The following is an 11,677-nucleotide window of genomic DNA, read 5'->3' on the forward strand; positions in this document are numbered from 1 at the left end:
AGAGAAGTCATCGTGAACATGGCTCATGAAGGGCATATGGGCATTTCTAAAACCAAAGAGCGCATCCGTCAGGATTTCTGGTGGCCTGGATTAGATTTGATGGTGGAACGTACTGTTAGGGAGTGTACACCTTGTCAAGCTAGTTATAAGGTGCTCAAACCAAGATGTGCACCTATGATCAGTTTTTTAGAATCTGTGTTCAAACGCGAGAGTTTTCCTAACTCTATTCTTTCTGACAATGGTCCGCAGTTCTGTTCTGCTCAGATGGAGGAGTATTTTGTAAAATGTGGATATGTACATAAAAAAATTGCGTTATATCATCCAGAGGCGAATGGTGCTTTGGAGAGATTTAACAGGACTTTAAAGGAGAGTATACAATTAGCAAAGGTAAACTGTTTAGATTGGAGAAAAGAACTGCAGGGTTGTATAACAGCCTACAGGTACACTCCTCATGCATCAACGGGGAAGACTCCTTTTGAACTGCTGAGGGGAAGGTCTCTGTTCTGCTCGATTTTCCCGGCCTTCTTGTGAGGAAAGGTGATTGAATGTGACTTCAGTCTCTTACCATTCAAGCCTAAGGGTTAGAGTAGTGAATGGAGCCTATTTACTAGGCACTTCGACATGATTCTGTGCTCTTCCCCATAGATCAGGGCTTGCACACATAGCCTAGGGGATAGATTCGTTAGTATTAGGGATAACCTGTCCTGTAGTGAGGGTATTTCATGGAGCTGTGCTGAATTCAGGCCTGGTAGGCCTCAAACGGGAGAGACTCCATCTTTCTTTCTGCTCCGGCAGCTTGGGATGCTTCTAGGTCAAAAGTAATGTTTTAGTTATGAGGTGTTATTCGCTTGGAGAGAACCGGTTCAGGCCGGCCCTTATCGAAGGATTGTATTTTTCTTCATGCCAAAGACACTACATCAGGCCGGCCAGCTGGGAACGTGTCCTTGGTACGGGGAGGTACAAGAATTTGGTGGGCGGCAGGTTACGGGCCGGAATTTTCCATGAGGAAATGCACCTCTATATTAGTGAAAGTCTGAGGCAGTTACATGTTCAGTCCGTAGGCGGCATCTAGCCGTTAGCAGTAAAGCTACTACTTATTCCAGGGAAGACAGACGCCATCTTGAAGGCGGAGAAGAACCGAGAGACAGATGCTTTCCTAACAGAATAGCCAGAGAGGAGAGAGTAGCCGATAAGGAAGAGGTCCCAGTGACTCGGAGAAGGGTGATTCCAGGCGAGCCGAGGCACAGACGAGAAGGGAGCCTAGATGACCACTGAGTGCAGGCTACAAACTACTAAGGTGATGTCGACCCTTTCTTATTAGAGTGTACAACTTAATCTTTCACTTTTCTTTGCAGGTTATGTGTTATATCGTAATGTTATGTGATTGTGTATGTAATGAGTAATAAAGTATCCAGTTTGTAGTGAACCAACATGTGATGCGTGTTCTTGTATAAGAGGGTAGCCTATTCTTCTAGTCAGCTGCGGCTACATGAACAGATGTTAACCCTGATCAGGTAAGTGGTAACTGAATAAAGGAAAGAGGAGCCCCTCGAACCTGAGAACAGGCTATGCCCGAACTGGCAATCCTTGTGTGATCTGATGAATAGTGAGACTGATTCCCTTCTTGTATGTTATGGTGATCATAGGATGAACTGTCGTATGAGACTGCCGTCTAGGTAGAGAGGTCTGGATTCGTAGGGGATCGCGAGGCCGCCGATTGTGCTGATACTGTCGTATGGGCAGAGAGGTCTGGGTTCGTATGGGACCGCGAGGCCGCCACTTGTGATACTGTCGTACGGGCAGAGAGGTCTGGATTCGTAGGGGATCGCGAGGCCGCCGATTGTGCTGAGACTGCCGTCTGGGTAGAGAGGTCTGGGTTCGTATGGGACCGCGAGGCCGCCACTTGTGATACTGTCGTATGGGCAGAGAGGTCTGGATCCGTATGGGATCGCGAGGCCGCCGATTGTGCTGAGACTGCCGTCTGGGTAGAGAGGTCTGGGTTCGTATGGGACCGCGAGGCCGCCACTTGTGATACTGTCGTACGGGCAGAGAGGTCTGGATTCGTAGGGGATCGCGAGGCCGCCGATTGTGCTGAGACAGCCGTCTGGGTAGAGAGGTCTGGGTTCGTATGGGACCGCGAGGCCGCCACTTGTGATACTGTCGTACGGGCAGAGAGGTCTGGATTCGTAGGGGATCGCGAGGCCGCCGATTGTGCTGAGACTGCCGTCTGGGTAGAGAGGTCTGGGTTCGTATGGGACCGCGAGGCCGCCACTTGTGATACTGTCGTATGGGCAGAGAGGTCTGGATCCGTATGGGATCGCTAGGCCGCCGATTGTGCTGAGACTGCCGTCTGGGTAGAGAGGTCTGGGTTCGTATGGGACCGCGAGGCCGCCACTTGTGATACTGTCGTATGGGCAGAGAGGTCTGGATCCGTATGGGATCGCGAGGCCGCCGATTGTGCTGAGACTGCCGTCTGGGTAGAGAGGTCTGGGTTCGTATGGGACCGCGAGGCCGCCACTTGTGATACTGTCGTATGGGCAGAAAGGTCTGGATCCGTATGGGATCGCGAGGCCGCCGATTATGAGGTCTTGGTATGCATAGTAGGAATCCCCTGTCCTTAGGTGATAGATATATGTGGTTGCAGGATTGTAAATAGGTTCTAGGGAGGGGGTAACGTTCTGGCTGGGTTAGTGAGGCTCTGATGAGCGGGTTCTATCTGATCCGAAAACCCAAGCAGAACATTTGGCGTCACGAACCGTTTACGAAACCTGTGTGCGTTGTGGTTGTATCGTGTTTGCTTTCGGTGCGCGCGTGTTTTTGTTTGTATATTATTTCTATATAATTGTTTCTTATCTTTTTTTTTATTTTTTCTCTTTCTTCTTTTTCTTTTTCTCTTTTTCTTTCTTTTCAAAGATGTTTTCTAGAAAGTCGAAATCTACTTTTAAGTTGCCCGTTGATATTCCCGGCTGGGATTCAACGCCTTATGAAGCCTTAGCCCGTGAGTGGGCTGATTCTACTGGTTTGAGTGAGAATTGGAATTCTTTTTTGGAGCTGGCGGAGCCGGCTAATGTGATTACTTGTTTACAGAAGGTGCCGGTATCTAAGGGTGATGAGCTTCCCGTTTTGGGGCGCAGAGGTTGGATTGTTCTGTCTGCGTACAGGATTCTGCATGAGCAGGTGGCACGGGCGCCATCAACTGAAACTGAGAGTGAATGTTCCGTACCTTTAGTACAGGAGTCTCCTGTTAAGTGGGGTAAACCTTTTGATGATTTGTCCGCAGAGGACAGAAACCATGTCTGGTTTACGGATGGTTCAGCAAGGTTCATAGGGACGAAACGGCATTGGAAGGCAGTGTCCTATAATCCGATCACACAAAAATTGCTGAGTACAACTGGTGAGGGTAAGAGCAGTCAATTTGCTGAACTCTATGCTGTTTATCAAGTTCTGAAACAAGAGTTACCTGGCACATGTCATATTTTTACCGATTTTTGGTCTACTGCCAATGGACTGGCAGTTTGGTTACCGACTTGGCATTCCCATAGTTGGAAAATCCATTCCAAAGAATTGTGGGGAAAAGAATTATGGCAGTAGATTTGGGAAATGCTCCCACAGAGTACTGTTACAATCTTCCATGTGGATGCTCATACCCCGATAGACTCTCTTGACAAATTCTTTCATAACATTGCAGATGAGAAATCTAAAATTGCTGAGGCAGTGGTGGACACGCAAGATTCTGATATTGCGGGATTGGCGAAATGGGCCCACCAGAAAGCAGGACACTTTGGAGAGAAAGCCACTAGCAGGTGGGCTGCTGATCGAGGAATTTATATTCCCCTAGATTTAATTAAAAATGTTATTCTACATTGTCCCATTTGTCAGCATATCAGGCAGCGCAAAGTGCCCCAAATTGTTAAAGGTCATTTACATCGCGGGAAATTGCCCGCTCAAATTTGGCAGATTGATTACATTGGTCCACTTCCTATGAGTAGGAATTGTCAATATGTTTGCACCATTGTTGATACATACAGTGGCCTGTTGGTGGCCCTTCCCTGTAAGCAAGCTACCCAATTGAATACTATTAAAACATTGGAATTGATTATGATGTATTATGGTGTGCCATTCCAAATTCAATCTGATAATGCATCCCATTTTCGTGGAAGATTGGTACAGGAATTCTGTGTGGAAAACAATATTGAATGGGTGTTTCATATACCATATTATCCACAGGCCTCGGGTCTTGTGGAGAGGTTGAATGGCCTGCTGAAAGACCAATTGCGCAAATTAACAGATGACAAGTATAAGAATTGGCGAGATTTTTTGCCTCAAGCGCTATTGATTTTGAATAACCGTCCTTTTCTAAATGCTGAATCCCCACTTATGCGTTTGTTTCCTCCGAATGTTGATGCTAAGCCCAATGAGATCAGAGAGACTGTGATGTACTGGGAAATTACTCCCGGAGCTTTGGCTCCATGTAGAGCGACCCCAGGGTCGGCAGGTTTAGACTTGCATGCCATGGATGACACCATTATAAAAAGTAAAGATCGAGTCATCATTGAAACAGGTGTTGGTGTTCAGATACTACCTGGAAATTTCGGATTAATTGCCCCTAGATCGGGGCTGGCTGTAAAAGGCATTCAGGTGCTTGGAGGAATCATTGATAGTGATTATCAGGGAGAGATTAAGGTGCTCCTGCTGAATAGCAGTGAGGTTGACTTACTGATACATAAAACTAACCGAGTGGCTCAATTGCTAATAATGCCTGTTTTCAGTGGTGAGATCACAAAAGGCACTGCCCCAACGTTGCTAACTGTACGAGGCCAGAAAGGTTTTGGCTCCACAGATAATCCTGGGGCCAGAGTTTGGGTGCAGTCGCCTAAGAATCCCCCTGAACAAGCAGAAGTGATTGCAACCGGTCAAGACAACACCATTTTAGTTATGAGACTAGGGAAAGATAGCTGGGAAGCAGTCCCGGCTGACAAATGTTACTTACGAGAATGAATAATGCCTGTATTTGATTCTTTTTCAGATCATTCTTTGGACTGTTGCTGCAGGATGTGTCGGCGTTGGACTCCTTTTGGGATGGTACGACGAGAGAGGAGGGATCCCATCAACCCGTGCTGAGTTGAGAACCCGAGTGTCGCGTTCCTTCGCTGCGTGGGATTCGTCGCCGAACTTTTTGGTTACATTGGCCAAGCAAGTGACGAAGACCCCTCATTTCTGCTTGACACCGATGAGATCGGTAACGGATATACTGGCAACTTGTTTGGTTGCTGTCCCTGCTTCATTGGAGACTCTGACTCATATTTTTAATATGACAAATGCTCGCCCCAATGTTCTTCTGGGCGATTTCGCTGCCCATGAGTATTGCCCCTTGTGTACTGTACTGTCAGACCCGATACCGCCTGTCCAGTCCCAAATAGTTACCTATAATATCACACAAGGTGATTTATGTTTTTTCCTTACTTGTGATCCTAGTGCGATTTCGGAATGTATGCGTTTAAAATTGAAAGGTGCCACTTCATTCACCGCTCATGAACGAACTTTGTGCTTTCAAAGGACACCTAAAACATGTACTTCTGTTCAGAATAACATGACTTGCAAGAGTATGGTAGTTACCCCCAGTCACTATCGCACGATGTTACTACCTGCCGGATGGCTTTTCTCATGTGGTAATACTTCCTGGCCATATAGCCCCGCAAATATTTCTGGAGGCCCTTGTGCCATTACTAGACTGAGCTTACTAATGTTCTCGTCACATCCGAATGCCAACTCTAGTGTGATCCGAGATACAGTGAGGTTACAGGAGGATTGTGACTCATCTTTGCATTTATATTCCAAGTCTGAATACCTTAGCCTGGCTATTTCAATTATTGGTGTTCCTGCTTTGGCAGTTTATAATGCCAAATCTATTGAGAAAATGGCCTGCTGGATGGTGAAATCCATTAATCATACTTCTACAGTCCTGTCTGACATGCTATTAGACGCCCAGGGTGAATGCAGAGCTATCTTGCAAAATCGAGCGGCCATTGATTATCTTTTGCTTAAACATGGACACGATTGTTCTGATTTTGAGGGTCTTTGTTGTTTTCACTTGTCTGATCATACACAATCCATTCCAGTTCACATTAATCAGCTACATGACTTGACAGAAGAAGTTAGAAAACACATTGACCAGGGCTGGTTTGACTGGCTCTTTAATTGGTTACCTGATTTGTATATGTTACGTCAAATATTAGGAGGTATTCTGATTACTATCGCCATTTTGATTTCCATCTGTTGCTTTATTCAGTGTATTCCTTCACTACTTCAATGCTGTACACCTGGTACTAGACATAGATCAGTTAGTTTTGTTTCATATTATTCTTCCACAGATGTTAGTTCTGTTTAATGAATGTATAATAGACTGAAGTCAAGGGTGAAATGTTCTGCTCGATTTTCCCGGCCTTCTTGTGAGGAAAGGTGATTGAATGTGACTTCAGTCTCTTACCATTCAAGCCTAAGGGTTAGAGTAGTGAATGGAGCCTATTTACTAGGCACTTCGACATGATTCTGTGCTCTTCCCCATAGATCAGGGCTTGCACACATAGCCTAGGGGATAGATTCGTTAGTATTAGGGATAACCTGTCCTGTAGTGAGGGTATTTCATGGAGCTGTGCTGAATTCAGGCCTGGTAGGCCTCAAACGGGAGAGACTCCATCTTTCTTTCTGCTCCGGCAGCTTGGGATGCTTCTAGGTCAAAAGTAATGTTTTAGTTATGAGGTGTTATTCGCTTGGAGAGAACCGGTTCAGGCCGGCCCTTATCGAAGGATTGTATTTTTCTTCATGCCGAAGACACTACATCAGGCCGGCCGGCTGGGAACGTGTCCTTGGTACGGGGAGGTACAAGAATTTGGTGGGCGGCAGGTTACGGGCCGGAATTTTCCATGAGGAAATGCACCTCTATATTAGTGAAAGTCTGAGGCAGTTACATGTTCAGTCCGTAGGCGGCATCTAGCCGTTAGCAGTAAAGCTACTACTTATTCCAGGGAAGACAGACGCCATCTTGAAGGCGGAGAAGAACCGAGAGACAGATGCTTTCCTAACAGAATAGCCAGAGAGGAGAGAGTAGCCGATAAGGAAGAGGTCCCAGTGACTCGGAGAAGGGTGATTCCAGGCGAGCCGAGGCACAGACGAGAAGGGAGCCTAGATGACCACTGAGTGCAGGCTACATACTACTAAGGTGATGTCGACCCTTTCTTATTAGAGTGTACAACTTAATCTTTCACTTTTCTTTGCAGGTTATGTGTTATATCGTAATGTTATGTGATTGTGTATGTAATGAGTAATAAAGTATCCAGTTTGTAGTGAACCAACATGTGATGCGTGTTCTTGTATAAGAGGGTAGCCTATTCTTCTAGTCAGCTGCGGCTACATGAACAGATGTTAACCCTGATCAGGTAAGTGGTAACTGAATAAAGGAAAGAGGAGCCCCTCGAACCTGAGAACAGGCTATGCCCGAACTGGCAATCCTTGTGTGATCTGATGAATAGTGAGACTGATTCCCTTCTTGTATGTTATGGTGATCATAGAATGAACTGTCGTATGAGACTGCCGTCTAGGTAGAGAGGTCTGGATTCGTAGGGGATCGCGAGGCCGCCGATTGTGCTGATACTGTCGTATGGGCAGAGAGGTCTGGGTTCGTATGGGACCGCGAGGCCGCCACTTGTGATACTGTCGTACGGGCAGAGAGGTCTGGATTCGTAGGGGATCGCGAGGCCGCCGATTGTGCTGAGACTGCCGTCTGGGTAGAGAGGTCTGGGTTCATATGGGACCGCGAGGCCGCCACTTGTGATACTGTCGTACGGGCAGAGAGGTCTGGATTCGTAGGGGATCGCGAGGCCGCCGATTGTGCTGAGACTGCCGTCTGGGTAGAGAGGTCTGGGTTCGTATGGGACCGCGAGGCCGCCACTTGTGATACTGTCGTACGGGCAGAGAGGTCTGGATTCGTAGGGGATCGCGAGGCCGCCGATTGTGCTGAGACTGCCGTCTGGGTAGAGAGGTCTGGGTTCGTATGGGACCGCGAGGCCGCCACTTGTGATACTGTCGTATGGGCAGAGAGGTCTGGATACGTATGGGATCGCGAGGCCGCCGATTGTGCTGAGACTGCCGTCTGGGTAGAGAGGTCTGGGTTCGTATGGGACCGCGAGGCCGCCACTTGTGATACTGTCGTATGGGCAGAGAGGTCTGGATCCGTATGGGATCGCGAGGCCGCCGATTGTGCTGAGACTGCCGTCTGGGTAGAGAGGTCTGGGTTCGTATGGGACCGCGAGGCCGCCACTTGTGATACTGTCGTATGGGCAGAAAGGTCTGGATCCGTATGGGATCGCGAGGCTGCCGATTATGAGGTCTTGGTATGCATAGTAGGAATCCCCTGTCCTTAGGTGATAGATATATGTGGTTGCAGGATTGTAAATAGGTTCTAGGGAGGGGGTAACGTTCTGGCTGGGTTAGTGAGGCTCTGATGAGCGGGTTCTATCTGATCCGAAAACCCAAGCAGAACAGTCTCCAAATACTTGTTTGTGTCCTGGCTGGATGGTTGCTGGGAAGGGTTTGAAAAACAATGGTATTGGGGAGTGGAGAGACAAAGAAGTGTCTCTGCAAAACAAAAGGAAGATTTATGTTGATAAAAGGAATAATGCGAAAGTTACAAATGTTGAGGTTGGAGATAAAGTAAAGGTCAAAGCTCCTGTTGGGTGTCAAAATTAGTCAAAATATACCTCTCCAAAAACTATCATTAAGCTGTTTAAAAATGCTGTCAAGACGGATGATGGTCGCATCTGGAATCATAGTCGTGTAGCACATTTTGGGGGGTGTGGTGTGGCCGACAGGAGGGATGATACTTCTTATCGTTTTCCCTCTGACATTGATTTATGGTCTGATAATACTTGTAGGAGTGTCAGAACACGCAGGTTTCCTTTACATTTGCGTGATTTTGTGTAGTTCTTTCTACCCTCTTTTTCTTTCTGTTCAAATGTGTTTCTTGTTCTCATGTTACTTTTGTTCTAATGTAAAGAGGAAGAAGTGTAATGATGTAACATGGCTCCATGCCAGAACACTGGGCATGGAACCAGCTTGCTCTGAGGTTCTGTCATGCAGGGTTCTATGCATGACAGTTGATATATGCTGGCTGTTGGTTGAGGCTGTAATAAATACCTCCTACCACATATCTTCATCTGGTGTGGATTCACGTTATTACAGCACTCACAGGTGTATTTTAGTGCAAAAACTTAATTGTGCAGACCCCCCCGCACTGACAGACACGTTTCGCCTTGCGGCTTTTTCGATGTCAGTTTCCCGTGTAACAAAAAGCAGTATTTCAACATAGCAAGTCACGTGATTATTCAGCGACAGAAATGATGGACTAACATTGCATTGCATTTCTAAAGCCATGGCAGACATCTTAGATGATGTTTGTAAAGAAGCATTACAATGCTTTACTGCTAAAAAGTGAATAATAAAGTGCATAGTGCAAAAAAGAAAATACGTTAAAAACATTTGTTTTAACAAAGAGGGGAAGGGCAATAAACATTAATACACGCTAAATAATATGAACCTAATTTCATATATTTCACAATCGTTTAGCTGTATTGTTCATATAACTTTATAATCAATTCATTCCTTATATAAGGAGATTGCTAATACCCCTGTTTGCCACAATTGAGCCCTGAATGGGCGAAAGTCATAAAGTGCTTGGTTGGGATTTACTAGTAGGGTTTATTTACTTACTAACCCATCATATCGTATCTGACAATTTCAGCTACAAATAGTGAAAAAGGTGTACTCATTTATTTAAGATGAACCCATAGCTCTTCGTCGTTATTCAATCCTATTGGAAATTTAGTCTGGAGATCAATAATATATTTTGATTCCAGTGCCCGCAATTTCCTGACTCTATCTCCCCCTCTTTCGTCTCTTCCTACCTGATCTATACAGTAGTACTTTAACAGGTTTATGTTGCTTTGGTGATATTGCTCAAAGTGTCGTGCAACAAGATAGTTGACATCTTTATTAGTTATCGCACGTAGATGTTCTAAAATGCGTTTTTTTGCCGGGTGTATTGTACTTCCAATATACCGCTTGGAGCATGGGCACTCCAGGCAGTAAACGACGTAATCAGAGTTACAGTTCAAAAGCTTTTTTATTTGTCTAACGGGCCTAGGATCCCCCGGTCTACCCTCAAAGGTCGTGACTTTGTTGCTGTTTTTACATGCTTTGCAGCGTAAGCATGGGTAAAAACCCAGGATGTCAATTTTATTTTTCATCATTTTTGGATCTTCATAGTGGCTATGTATCAGGTGATCTCTCAAAGATTGACAACGTTTATAGGTGATTAGCGGGCGCTTTGGTAGGTGTTTTTTCAAGACATTATCTGTTCCTAATATATGCCAGTTTTTCTTAAAAATGTTCACAACTTCATTAGATTTGGTGTTATACGTTGGGATCATTCTGGCAAATTCTCCATCTATGGGCTTCCCCTTAGTTTTGGTTATTAGTAAGGTCTCCCTGTCCACTGTCTCCGCCCTTTGTTCAGCATGTTCAAGAGTTTTGTTGTTATACCCTCTTTTTTTGAATCTTTCGAGTGCTTCATTTTTGGCTGAACTAAAATCTTTAGAATTTGAACAATTGCGTTTTAAACGTAAAAGTTCTCCGTATGGAATGTTTCTTATCAAGCTTTGAGGGTGGTAACTTCCTGCGTATAACACAGTGTTACCAGCAGTTGGTTTTCTATACAGGCGTGTAGATAGTATGTTATTATCGACGAAAACTTCTAGGTCCAAATAGTTAACCGATTTGTTGCTAATTTGGCCTGTGAATTTCAAATTAAGATTATTATCATTGAGAGCGGTTATATATTTCTCAGCCGAGGAATGACCCCCTTTCCAAATAATAAAAAGATCGTAGATATAACGTGCCCATAAGCTAATGTTCTCTAGCCACATGTTCATTAGAGTCCGCCCATGCCACGTGCTTCTCCCACCAGCCCACGAAAAGATTCTCGTAGCTGGGGGCAAAGCACGTGCCCATGGCAGTCCCCCGCTGTTGTTTGTACAATTTTCCTGCGAATAAAAAGATTTTATTTGTCAAGCAATAGTTTATCATTTGTAAGAGCTTGTCATTATGTTTCTGAAATATAAGCGATATTTTGCTTAGAAACCATTTCACTGCAGTAATTCCATCTGAGTGATTGATACAAGTATATAGACTGGTGATATCTAGAGTTATTAAAAGCATATCAGATTCCCAAACAATACCCTCCATCAGTCTCAGAAAATCTTGAGTGTCCCTTATGTATGATGATAAGTCTTTCACAAAAGGGGCCAAGAAAAAATCAATATAAATGGATGTGTTTTCCAGTAGACTGTTAATAGAGGCCACTTTGGGTCTCCCTGGGGGATTAACCATGTCTTTATGAACTTTTGGGAGATGGTAAAAAGTCGGGAGAACTGGTGTATCACAATAGAGGAATTGAAACTCATCTTGATCAAGCATTCCTTCATCCCTCCAAGTATTTTTTTTATGTTGGTCCTGAGGTCCCCGTTCCCCAGGGCCCAGCCTGTAGTGTGGTTCTCAGGGCCCCCACATTTTACATCGTGGGGAGCCTGAAGGTCCCTGTTGTCCCTGCCGGCTCCCCGCCTCC

Source organism: Triturus cristatus, chromosome 4_2 (assembly GCF_964204655.1).
Source record: "Triturus cristatus chromosome 4_2, aTriCri1.1, whole genome shotgun sequence".
NCBI lineage: Eukaryota > Metazoa > Chordata > Amphibia > Caudata > Salamandridae > Triturus > Triturus cristatus.